The following is a 12,261-nucleotide window of genomic DNA, read 5'->3' on the forward strand; positions in this document are numbered from 1 at the left end:
CAGGAACAGCCTCCTCCATCATGGATCCCTCCCACGGGGTGCAGTCCTTACCACTGCCCCAGCTCCAAGAAATCCTGACTCCAAGGCAGGGTTAGATGGAAGAGAGCTGATTTAACATTCCTGTTCAGTCTAGTATTGGTGGTGGTCTTGTATCAAGACATATCACGGAAATATTTCACTTCTAAAATGCTCTGAACAAGCATGCAGAACTAGCGGAACTGGAACCAGAGAGATCATAAGCATTTGTGATATTAGAAATTTGTCTAGATAATACTTAAAGTTGTTAATACTGTAAAAGCCTGACCTATGTAAGTTTGGCAGAAAAAGTGCTGAGTGTAACAGTTTGAGAAAAATACCAGCAATACAAGCAGATGAGATTTCAAAGGTTAGAAATGCATGTGCAGGACAGATATTAGTAAGAAGCTTTAGTTTTTGATGATGAAGACAGCTTTCTCAAGCAGTCCTTTTGGCCACCCCAAATTAATTCCTCACCAAAGGATATCCAGAGGCATTTCAGTAAGCAAGGAGAGAATGGTTATAAACTTGTGGAAACCACTGTGGTGCAGTGTGGCTGGGGACTGAGAACTATAGAGCTTGGTCACTGCAGTACACCTTCTTATTCATAGTGTGAGTTACTAGGAACAACAATGGAAAGCCAGGCTGTTGTACTTGATACACATAATGTAAATGGATGTGAAATTGAAATGGTTATTACTTACATGCTATAGTTGGATTAAACCACATTGTGGTGCTTTGCAAACTGCTACACCCAGAATTTTGCAGTGCTCTCCTTAGTGAGGACTGTGCCATATGACTGTATAGCCTATAAAAAACCCCAAATAGCTCAGAATAAGAGCAGATCATGTAGAGTTCTTTAGATCCTAGCTGATGTATTTTTCTTTCTCTTTTTCTAGAAAAAGTTACTGGATAGAAATTTCTCAGTATTCCATGACAATACAAGAGCTCATCATACGAAAAAGTGTGTCCCTCAAAGAGCCACCAATAAACAAACTCTTAACAGCCAAAGGCTTCGTCAGATAATCCAGTGAGCCATGTCCTCTACCTGTAAAAATGGGCTGGCTCTACTGAAGTTGCTGTGGTTTACCTCAGAATCTGACTGTGCCTCAGCTCTCCCTGGTCTGTAAGAGAAGGGGAGTTGCCCTTCAGGGACCTGGTGCTTCCCCACTTAGAGTAAACAGAAGCTCCTCCACTTCCCCTACAGACACAAGAAGTGTTTCTCAGTTGTTTCAAATCAAGCTTCTGAACAATAGAAATGAATATTGAAACAAAACTAAAACATGCCAACACTATTTAATGTAGCTTTTTTATTATTTAATGTAGCTTTTTTATTATTTAATGTGACATTTTGAAGGCAGATCGGCTATTTGTCTGTATATTACAAAACCTGCAGCTCCTGAGATCCCACTATGGGGAGCAGCTAATGTGGACCACCTGAGGAAGGACCAGCAGCCTCCCTGCCCCAAAACCTGGTGTGGCCTTATCATCCCTCTCACCTGTGTCTGAGTAGCAAATGAAATCCACCTGTGGAACATGCACAGCCCACCCAGCCACAGCTGGCAGTGTTTCAGTGGGCTGAGAACAAAGGAGGAGCAAAGCACAAGTGAGAACACTGCTTCCAAGTTCTGCTTGGCTGCCTGTAGCAGTCACTCAGAGTGAGGGAGAGGAAGGAGTACTTACCTCTACTTACCTGTTGTAGGTATAGGTGTTCTGGACTGGGACCTGCTGGAAGAGCAGCTGCAAGCCTTGGGAGAACAAGGTAAGATAACCAGAAATAAAATGCAAACAGATGGGCACAGAGGCATGAAGTAGCACAACACTTCTTTGAATTTTGGTGAAGGCATGTTGGAAGGTTCTAGTGTTTCTTTACAGGTACAGGATTATCCAGGATCAAAATGAACCTGCAGTAGTAGAACCAGTTTTGTTACTGCAACTATTTACAGTGAGGGGAATTTTGCTGATCCTGCTGGGGCAGGTACATACTATGCCTCATTGCAAATCTGGTCCAACTAGCACAAGCTTCTAGCTTTGGTACCTGTTGGTACCTGGCAGAGAGTGACAGAAGCCTGCTGTCTCCTAGGGTAAGCTCATGGTGAGTTAGGGTGTGGAAAGGCCTCATTCCTGCTGCACTGAGCACATACACCCTGCAGCAGGGAGTTGGGGATGTGGTGTGTCTGTTCAGGACACTTGGATTGTGAAGAAAATGTGTATGGCCATGGTTATGTATGGGTGATGTTGTTCTGTCCTCTCTAGCTGGGACTGTTAATCCTATTTGCCTCTTGAAGGACTTTGCCCTCTAAGTGCTTCTAACGTCAGTGCAGCACCAGTCAGCTCTGTCTGCAAAAAAGGTCCCCCTCAAGCTGCCTTATTCTTGCTCCCTGAAAGCCACATCCTACAGAGAAAGGTGAGAACTGATTGGAAATTTGAGTAGAGAAGAATAGGTAAAACTATGAAAGCAGGTTCCTGCATTAGTGATTAGACTTTGCAAAATGTTTGTCTTGACATAGTAAGTCAGAGTTGTATCAGAGCAATGCTACAATCAGAAGCATATTTTGACTTTTAAGAAATTATTTCTGCTGTGAAAGCTGCTCTCTGTATTTATATACCCATTCCCCACATATTTTCAAAGTTGGAATTTTCTAATACTTTCTTCATCTTTTTGATGTTCTATATAGGCAGTTTCAAATTTTTATGATTATAGAACTGCCAGTTAGAGATCCAATGCTAACTGAAATTATCTTAATTATGGGCATAATACAGGTCAAAGCAATTTTTATATAGGTTACCTCAGTAAAAGTGCCTCTTGCACTTTAAAAATAAATGGATGTTCCACAAATGCTCCTTGTCACTGTCAGTATTGAGGTGTATCAGCCATATCAGCCAGGTAGGGCAAAGCAAATGCTTTTGGAGACACAGTTTTATCATAGTTTATATGGCCTTGTGGCCACATGACAACTGCTAAAATTTCAAGGCTCATAATTAATAATGCTGGCACTGAAAGAGGGAAAGAAGTCATCAGGAGAGGTAATATTTTCCTGCATTGAAACCAAGTAAGGTTGGTGAGCAGAGAAACTACTTCAGGAGAGTCATTAAAAAAAAACAGGCAACATGGAAATGCTTTCATATTTTTCTCAATAAAAATAAAATGTGGAGATGACAGCTGAAAATTGAAGCATTATAGTAAAGAAAATGTCTTGGCCTGGAATAACTGGGGGGGGGGGGGGGGGTGGAAGGGAGAATGGGTTTAAAAGTCTTAAAAGCTTAAAATCAGTAAGTTTATGTTTTATACAAAGTGTTTTCATTGTCTCAGTTGCTACTGAGGGATTATATCAAGACTTCTTGCAAAAAGATAAAGTGTTGTTTAATTTTATTTTGGAGAAACCCTCAGCCTCTTTTTTCATCATCTGTTAAGAGATGTATTAAAGAATTTACTGGTTTATGTAAATTTCAGAGGCAACAGGACATCATAATTTTATAGCTTCTTAATAATGCATGTGGATGTCTTATTGTTGAGTAAAAGATTATTGGGTTTTTTTTGTTTTTTTTTTTAAGAAACATTTGTTTCATTAGCAGTGTGCCTTCACAGGCATTGTATCCATCCAACTCTATTTTATGCTAGAATTTCTAAAATACTGGTCATTGCTAGAACATGCTAGATTTTCAGATATATTTTATTCTTCAGTGTAGCATAAGTTGCCTTCAGCTACTTCAATAGTTAGGGTCAAGCATATTAATATTAAAAGCAGGATAGCAGTTGTCCCAGTGTGCTGCTTCATGCTCCTTTCCTTGGTACTGGGCAGGACTGCTGGGAAGTATTTAGCTGGAGTGCTGACTGCCCTTCCCTGGCCAGTCTTTTGATGAAAGACAGTAAAAGAAGCTTTCTCCCTGACAGGAAAAAGTATTCAGCTGGTGAATAAGTACCACCTGCCACACTTCTACCAAATTACTAATTAATTGCTCCTCCCCCCAATAATTAATGCAAAATGGCAGGCCAGAATCAGAAGGATTCTATTAGTGCCTAAATTACATCTAACAGAGAAAATATCTGGTATATTTGAACAGCCTTTACTGTACCTACCACTCTGTCATTTCAGTTTTATTCCCAGTCTTTCCTGTTCTTATCCATTTCCTTAGGTATTCCTAAAATCTGTTAGTCTGAAGCTAAACTTTGAAAACTTGAAAGTGTTCATGGTGCATTTGGTTTATTTCATAGCTTTAGCCACATGGCAATTTTCATTTTCACTTACAGTGCTGGAGACAAGCAAATGATCATTTGAGTGAGCAAATGTTTTCAGTTATTTTTGGCCTGTAGGAATCTGGGACTTCCTCATGGGTCCTGAAATCAGGGAAATGTTTAGATATTGGCCTGTCACTATGGTTCCTGCCAAGAAGTCATGAGAAAGTTGAGTTGTAGTAGCTGCAATGATGAGCAGAGACAGTTGAGAAAAGCAGGAAATGTTGGAGTGAATTGTTCATTTTCACTCACCAATACTTCTCTCTTAATTATAGACTACAATAATTGTATCTGCTGGGGTCATGTTATCATGGTGTTTTATTGCTTAACAACAAACAAATCACTGGAATTATAAATGGAAGGCAATGAATAGCCTCCTCTTGGAAAGTGTAAGGCTGGTTGTTAATCATGGTATGAACTTAAGGAGGGAATAGACTGCAGGGGAGTAGGTTATTTCTGCGGGTACACAGCCCACTTTGAAACCTATTTTTCCTGCTCCCCATTAACAATAATTGTTAAAATTACATTTTTGTATAATGTAATTAATGTATTTGGCTTGTAAGTGATGTGGGTGGGCAGGGCTCATTTTTTCTGAGTAAGCAGTGAAGTGATTTGCAGCCATTTGAATGGTATACACGAGTAAGAAGAAATAGCTCATGTATTTGCAAGGCCACTAGCAGGCATGTGAAACTTATTTTAGCATCAGCTACTTCTGAATTCATCAGTTATTTATTGGGAAATTATATACGAGAGCATTTCAAATGGAAATACAATGCCAATCTTTATTGAATTTTTTTAAATCTCTGCTTTCAGTTATGGGATGTGTTACCCTGCAGAATTGGAGAATTTACTGTAATCAAAACAGATATTTTAAACTTGGCTAGGAACAGTATCATTGACTGATGTGTATTAGTAAGAAAACCACTTAGTGCATAGGCATAACTCTGACATTAGGAATTCCAGGAACTTGCCCTTATAGGAAGCCTTTTTCCACATCATCTACTCGGTCTCTGTGATGCTCTTATGGACAGTGGCTGACATAGATGAGAGTTTTACCTTTAACAGTTTTCTGATCAGTACTTGAGCAGCTGGCTAGTATGCTCGTCTCATTTGTGCTACAAAACTGCACCAAAAATTCAGTGCATTTCATTATTTTGCATGGAGGGGGTCAAAACTTCTCCCAGTAAATGACAAAACACTGAATTACTTGCATACTTACTTTGGTCTATATTCCTCTTTAAATCAAAGCTCCCAAATATGCGAAGGGATGCAGATATGCAGCTTGATCAAATACATGATTAACAACTGTCTTATAATTAGAAAAATGGTTGACTTCTATGATAAGCAGCCCAGGTTTATTTGTATTTCATTGGTCAGAAAGCACTCCACAAACCAAAATTAAGAGTAATGGGTCAGAAGTTAATTAAAAATACATTGACTAATCAGGGCTTCTGATGAAGGAAGGGTCGCTCCCAAGGGCTGTGAAAGCAATTGCTGTGCTGGGGTTGTAGCCCGTGGGCAGGGGCTGGTGTGCATCCCTGACACAGTAGGGCCTCCTCCCCTCGGAGTCCTGAACTGAATTGCGTGTTCCTGCCTTTGCTTCCTGAGTGAAGTAGGTGAGGGCCATAAACTGAGAGCACTTGGCGGGGGGTTGGTGCTGATGCATGAAACCAAGAGAAGGGAGGAAACTGGGATCAGGTGTTTGTGCCCTTGTCACAGAAGGAGGAGGTAGATCCAGTGAAGATGGTGACAGCCAGTTTCAGCTCAAAGAGGTGGCCAGGGTCTCCTATGCAGCAAGTCAGTGGGCAGTGGAACCCCCATTAAAGAAGTTGTGGATGCTACAGTTGGGATAAATTAAAGGAATTGGTTAATGGAAGAGATGGCTGTGAAGGGATGCTAAATTTACAAGCATGACATGACATCCCTAGGCCAAAAAAATACTTGACAGAACAGTTTTACCTTAGAAGTGCTTATTGGCGCTCTTGGAAGCAGGATGACCTTCATCTGATAGAGTATTACTTTTCTGATGGTAAAGTTCTATTCTGATTTTGCAGCTTGTAGTGTCAGAGGAGTTTGAGTCACTTCTGTAGCCCAGCTTATGTAAGATTTATTACAAAAGCAATTTACTTATGGGCCGCAGGGCTTGAAATACCAGTACAAAAAGGAGGGAATTAACTATTATGTTTTGTTTTAAACAGACATGTTGTGATCTTGCTTATTTTCTAACTGTGATTTCTTGGCATCTTGCAGCCTTACTCACTCAACTGACCTGTTAAAATACACACTGAATTTCTGTTGAACTGTAGGAACTTGGAATATCTTGACAGAACTCACAGTATTTTTACACAGCTAAGTGGAAATCAGAAATCTACTTTTGTACTGAAAAAGTTGTTCTGAATTGCAGAACTATATTAAGCCTTTTCTGCGAAGGTCAAGCTGCATTCGTGACCTTAACATTCTTCACAGGAATATGCTTCAGAATCTGTAGATTTTTGTAGGCATTGCTTTCACTGCTTTATTTCTGTTCCCTTGGCCCCTTTTTAAGAGAGTAAAATAATCAATTTATGAGACCAGCAAGTCACTTGTAGGTGCTCTGATATCCATATCCACCAGGTCTGAGTTTGGTTTGTGTCTTACAAACAATTTGCTTTAGAAGTTGGAAGGCTTTGGTGGTCTGTACCTATTTGGTTTAGAGGGCGACCATTCAGGTCAGGGCCTTTGTCCTTGGTACCTTGTGGAGTTGTGTTTTTATACTTTATTGTATTTTCATTGTATTTCCATTTCCAAATGGTTTATCCCTTTGTACCCCCCTTATGCCCCTTTTGTTTGTCCCCAGTTTTCCTGCCTCTCCTCATGTGTCCATCACCCCAAAAGTGCAGAGTCCCCCATCTCCTCCCAGGTGCCTTGTCCGTCACTCAGCGCCCCTTCCCCTACATCTGGAAGCTTCCATCATGGGTGCCGGGTGATTGGATGAGGGCTGGGGCCCCTCCTCCGTTTCTCCCTCCTTGGATACCTCGTCTGTCAGTTTATACAAGAGCCACTCCCTACTGTTTCCCTATTGGACAGTCAGTTCCCCTCCCTCTCGGTATTTAAACTGCGGTTTGCACTTCTCCGCTGCTCCTGTTAGCTGGTTTCATTGGAGTGCTGTTGGACTCCTTGGAGCCCCAGTAAATCTTTGGACTTTAACCCCTAACAGGAGACTCTCCTTCCTTTGCCAGCGGAGTCTGCTGCACCTCGGGACCCACGAAGGCACTCCCTAAAGCCCACCTGGGCCCAGCGGGAGTGCTTCTTGCTGCCCTGCTCACCCCTTGGAGAGCTAGCCGGGGCTGAGTGTCATGATCCGCTTATAGCGGGTGTCGTGATGGTTCGTTAGCCGATCCCAAAGTGCAAAAGACAAACAGCAGGGGACTATCAGTTTAATCACAACAGATGCACCTTTATTAAGGGCCAAAAAACAATAAATGTGATAGTGGGGTCAGAAAAGAAATAAAAAGGAGAGAGAGAAGGGGGGATGGGAATAGCTACCAACACAGGCGAGGTCCTCAGTGGTCCGGACGATGGGGATCCGTCTTGTTGTGTTGGGGAGAGTCTCCGAAGTCCTACCTAACCCAGGGGTCCAGTTATAGTCCACAGAAGGAAAGGGGGGAACATGCAGAACAATGAGAGTCTATTGAAATTGCTATGGGGGGAACAGGTGTATCTACAGAAAATCATCCAGGCTGAACAAACACAATGATGAATAAGTCCATTGAAGTTACTGGAGAAGAACAGGTCATGTCATTTCCCCCCACCACCACTCTCTGTGGTAGGGGTCTCAGTCTCAGTCCTTGGGGAGAGGGTTCTTGATCTCCGTCTGTCACGGTGGTAAGGAGGCAGATGAGGGGTCTTCAGTGAGAGACCACCAGGGTCACCCCAACAGTTCAGTCAGCTTAAAGGTGGAGACTGAAGCAGGAATTGCAGAAGGCTGCTCTGTGCTGGGTCCACGCTGGGTCTTCGCCAAGTCCTTGCCAAGTTCTTGCCGGGCCTCGTTGGGAACAGAACGTAACGGTGCAGCGGCTGCACCTGCACTGTTGCCTTCTCCAAGCCGGAACTGCAGTGGGGGAAGGGAGTTCCTTCTCATGGCAATTGGCAGGCAAATGAGTGAGGGTCTTCAGATTGCCTCTTACACTGAGTGAACTTGGGATCAGCATTTGGGGCAAGCATGCGGCAGTACCTGAGCAGAGCATGTCCTGCTCTCACAGTGGGGTTGTTCAGGAACCTCACTCTGGGGTAAGGGAGTGCTTCCAGGTTAATGAAATCCTTCTCCCAGCACAGCTGAGCTGTGACAGAAGCCCTGGCTGTAAGTTCTGAGCCTGAGAACGTGGAGGTTAAACAGGTCACACAGTCGCACAGCACTTCTGGGGCAGCTCTAGGAGCTTTTGGTTCCCAGGGTAACTACAAAGTTTAAGTTCAGCGTTGAGCATCTTGTACGTAAATGTTACACAAAGCAGGTAATACCTACCTAACTGTTCTGATTAAAAGTAGTAGATTTCCCAGTTAAATACTCCACATAAGCCAATAGGGACAAGGTTTCTTAATATCCAGAACAAACAAAATTTTGTTTATGCCTGTTTCTATTTTAAATGTAAACTTATAAAGGAGAGAGGAGATATGTTCTCCATCCTCTGTGGTTTACTGTCCTCAAACACTGTAGGCAGGGGATGCCAAATGACGTCTTAACAAGGCATCATCTTTGCCTGTTGATTTTCTCCTATCCTCAGATCATTTCTTGAACTCTCACTCAATGTAAGTAAAAAAACCTCTTCAGTTTACTGTATCCCTAAACCTCATGCCATCTGAGTTTCAAAAAGTCACAGAATCCAGTGTGTTTGGTGGTACTTTCCATTCCCATATCTGTAGGACAAAGCCATTTTAGGAGAGGCTTCAACATCTTCATTTCAGGGCAGAAAGGCCACACAGCTGACCAGGCTCAGAGGCTGCTGCACTGAACTGTAGGACCAAATTAAGAATTTCCTGCAAAATATTATGTAAAATTTCTGCATTATCAGAAGTAAGGGTGTTCCAGTAAGAGGGAGGAAGATGATTTAATTTTAGAAGACTAGGTAAAAAATACAAAGTGTTCATGCAGTGGATTACTATCACACATCCCCTCATTCATTCTAAAAATGTAATTAAATCATCCTTCACTCTTTTGTTCAGTTTTGTTGCCTTTTATTTATAGAAGTTTGTCATTCTCTCAATGTTTGCTCTTTTGTCTCTCACTTGCATTGTCACAGTTGCTCATTTTAATTTTAGGGGTTGAAGATACGCTTTTTGTTGTCTGCTTTCTTATCAGATCAGCTTCTCAGATTGTTGCTGCAGGATACTTAAGGAATGAGACTTTCATCTGCTATAGTTGGCAGATTGCATCAATTTGTGGTTGAGGGAGAAAGGACGTTATGCATGTTTATATTACACAATTTTTTGTAGTGCAAAGATGTCTTTGCTGAATACTCCCTGTCTTAGATATTTTGTGTTATGACTTTGATACAGCTGTGCTTCCTAGAATGTGCTCGGGGCCCACCAGAGCTTCACTCTGCATCCCTGACTTACTTTGCTGAATGTCTTGCATTCAACACATCATAGAAGCATTCTTGTTGCAGTTTCATAACTACCTCTCTGCTGCCTCCTTCACCTCTGCTTGTCCCCAATACCAAATGAAGAGTAGGTTTCAATGACTGTAAGAGAGGAGGCCCACAGAATTTAATGAGGCTATTAAACAACTTGAATCTAGATAATTGCTTAAATACATTTTTGGGTGTACACATAACAAAATAAAAGACTGTATTAATAGGTCATTAAGAAGCAATTAACTTACTGTTTTTTCTTCTCACCTTGAGACCTGTGATTGTGGCAGCATGTTATTAATTACCTTGTAGCTTTGCTTGGAACTCTTGCTGTATTTGATGTCCTCTTGTGCCTCCACTGTTACACTAGCATGTAAAACAGGGTGTTTAATTTGGCTTCATTGGAGCTGTGCCAGATCCTGATGGAAATGAGGTTAGAACTTATTTGTCCAGTGTAAGTAAATGGAAAACCATGCTAAGAATCACTAAAACTCAGCCTAATTAGTACATTAACAAGGCTTCTGTCTATAGTACAGTGAGGACTGTGCTTGTTCTAAACACCTCATGTAATGGATGGATGTAATGAATTAAAAACAACCTTGGAAGTGCCACTTGTAATGAAGGAAGTATGGATGGGTCTGGGATATCCCATGGGTCTCTTGGGGCCAGCTGTCCTGCTGGGTCCTCTCCCAACTCCTTGTGCCCCCCCAGTCTCTTGAGAGCTGCTCTGGGAATCTGCCTAGGCAGTGCATGTTCCATGTGGATGTTTTCCATGGCCCTCAGGCCAGCTGGGCAGCAGTGTTGCACACTCTGGATGTGTAAGGTCACAGGCTTCCTCTCAGGCCTTCTGCTGCTCTTATCTGTGCTGTCCCCACCAGCACAGGGGAGAGGATATACCATCTCCCCTTTTCCTGTATACCTTTCCTGTTGGAGAGCCACTCTTAGGTTGTTCTTACTTCTAGCATTGATTAAGTTCTACACCATAGCTTGTCTAAGAATGATAGAAAACCTATTTCAAGCATTGTCAGCCATAGCCAATCATGAGTCAAAGGCTTTAGTGAAGTCAAACAAGGGATGATTACTGAAATATTTGAACATGACTGTGATTACTGAAATATTTGAACATGACTGATCTGTTGCAGCCAGAATAGCTGCTTGTAAAGTCCAGGGTAAGGAAGCAAAAAGGGCTTTGATGGTATGCAGAGATGTTTAATTCAGCTTTCTGGTGAGATGTTCAGGTCCCAGGCACACACATGTCGAGGGTCCAGGTTTCTCTCCCCCAAGGGGCCACGGGGGTGAACCTGGTCTGGGGGCAGTACAAGGAGAAGGGCCATGGGGGAATAGGGAGGGAGTGGCGAAGAGACATAGGAACAGAGGAAGGAGCCAATGAGATCTTAACAGCTTTTTGAGGGAAGTTTCTTGTGTCTCCCTAAACCAGGGAATGCCTCCCAGGGTCTCCATATGATTGACCTCTTGAGGTTTGTCCCTTGTGCCTCGTCCAAGTGTATGTCATATTAATCCACATTGATATTCTGAGTTGTTTTTTCAATCTTTGCATTCTTTTCAGAATAACAACCTTGCTTTCATGCAGTATCAGTGAGATTTATTTGTAGTTTTATGTTTCTTTCAGTACTCTTTCTCAGGTCCTGGAATGTACATCGATCTTTTCCAGGAACCTGGCTAACCTCCAGTTTGTCACAGCTTCATGGCGATAGAAACCAACTTTGCCACTGTTGCTGTCCAGGAAGCCACATTGGTGCATTGTCCTATCTTTGAACTCCTCTCTTCATTCTTCTGGCAGCTTGTGCTGCTTTGCAGTGTAACAGTGGTGGTTCTGTGTTACCTGCTCAGGGGATGCCATTCATCTGTTCCTCACCCTTACATAGTCTCTGCCAATGTTCTTTCTGTCTGCCAGGGCTCACTTCTCCTCTCCCCAGACTCTGTCACCTTCCATTGGGCACCCATGACACTGTAGTGACACTGTTAAAAATACCTTGAGTCAAATGTTATGTCATTTTGTCATTATTGGTACATATTTTGATTTCCTCATTGCCGTTTTTTTTTCAAATTTTTGCTGAATTAGTATAAATTATTCTCTAATTATATATATATTTGTATCCTAATAATGCTTAGTTGCTTATCTAGGAGGCAGCCCTGTTTCTTAGTAATGTTCCAATGTCATGTATTTCAAGAAAATTTACTAATATGTCTTCCTAAAATTGGTTCTGCTACTTTGTTTGGCTCTTGCTTTCAGTTTTAACAGTGCTTGAAAACAAGTTCCATTATCTGCAGTTTGTGTTCTGTTAGATACACAAAGTTGAAACTCAGCATATCAAAATTTCTTTTCCTGTTACCTTCTGACACTTGAATACAGGTAATGGCACACCTGCACCAGGCTTGGCA

General features: G+C 42.1%; 1 long non-coding RNA gene across 1 annotated transcript in view; it reads left to right on the top strand.

The window, feature by feature from the left end:
- The first annotated feature begins 913 nt into the window (after positions 1–913).
- LOC115495712 (uncharacterized) overlaps positions 914–12,261 on the top strand; it is a 40,221-nt gene continuing 28,873 nt past the window's right edge. The window contains exon 1 of the long non-coding RNA XR_012056629.1: positions 914–1,777. This is a non-coding gene — a long non-coding RNA (uncharacterized lncRNA). The remainder of the gene's footprint in view (positions 1,778–12,261) is intronic.

This window comes from Taeniopygia guttata, chromosome 6 (genome assembly GCF_048771995.1).
Source record: "Taeniopygia guttata chromosome 6, bTaeGut7.mat, whole genome shotgun sequence".
In the NCBI taxonomy this organism is placed as follows: Eukaryota; Metazoa; Chordata; class Aves; order Passeriformes; family Estrildidae; genus Taeniopygia; species Taeniopygia guttata.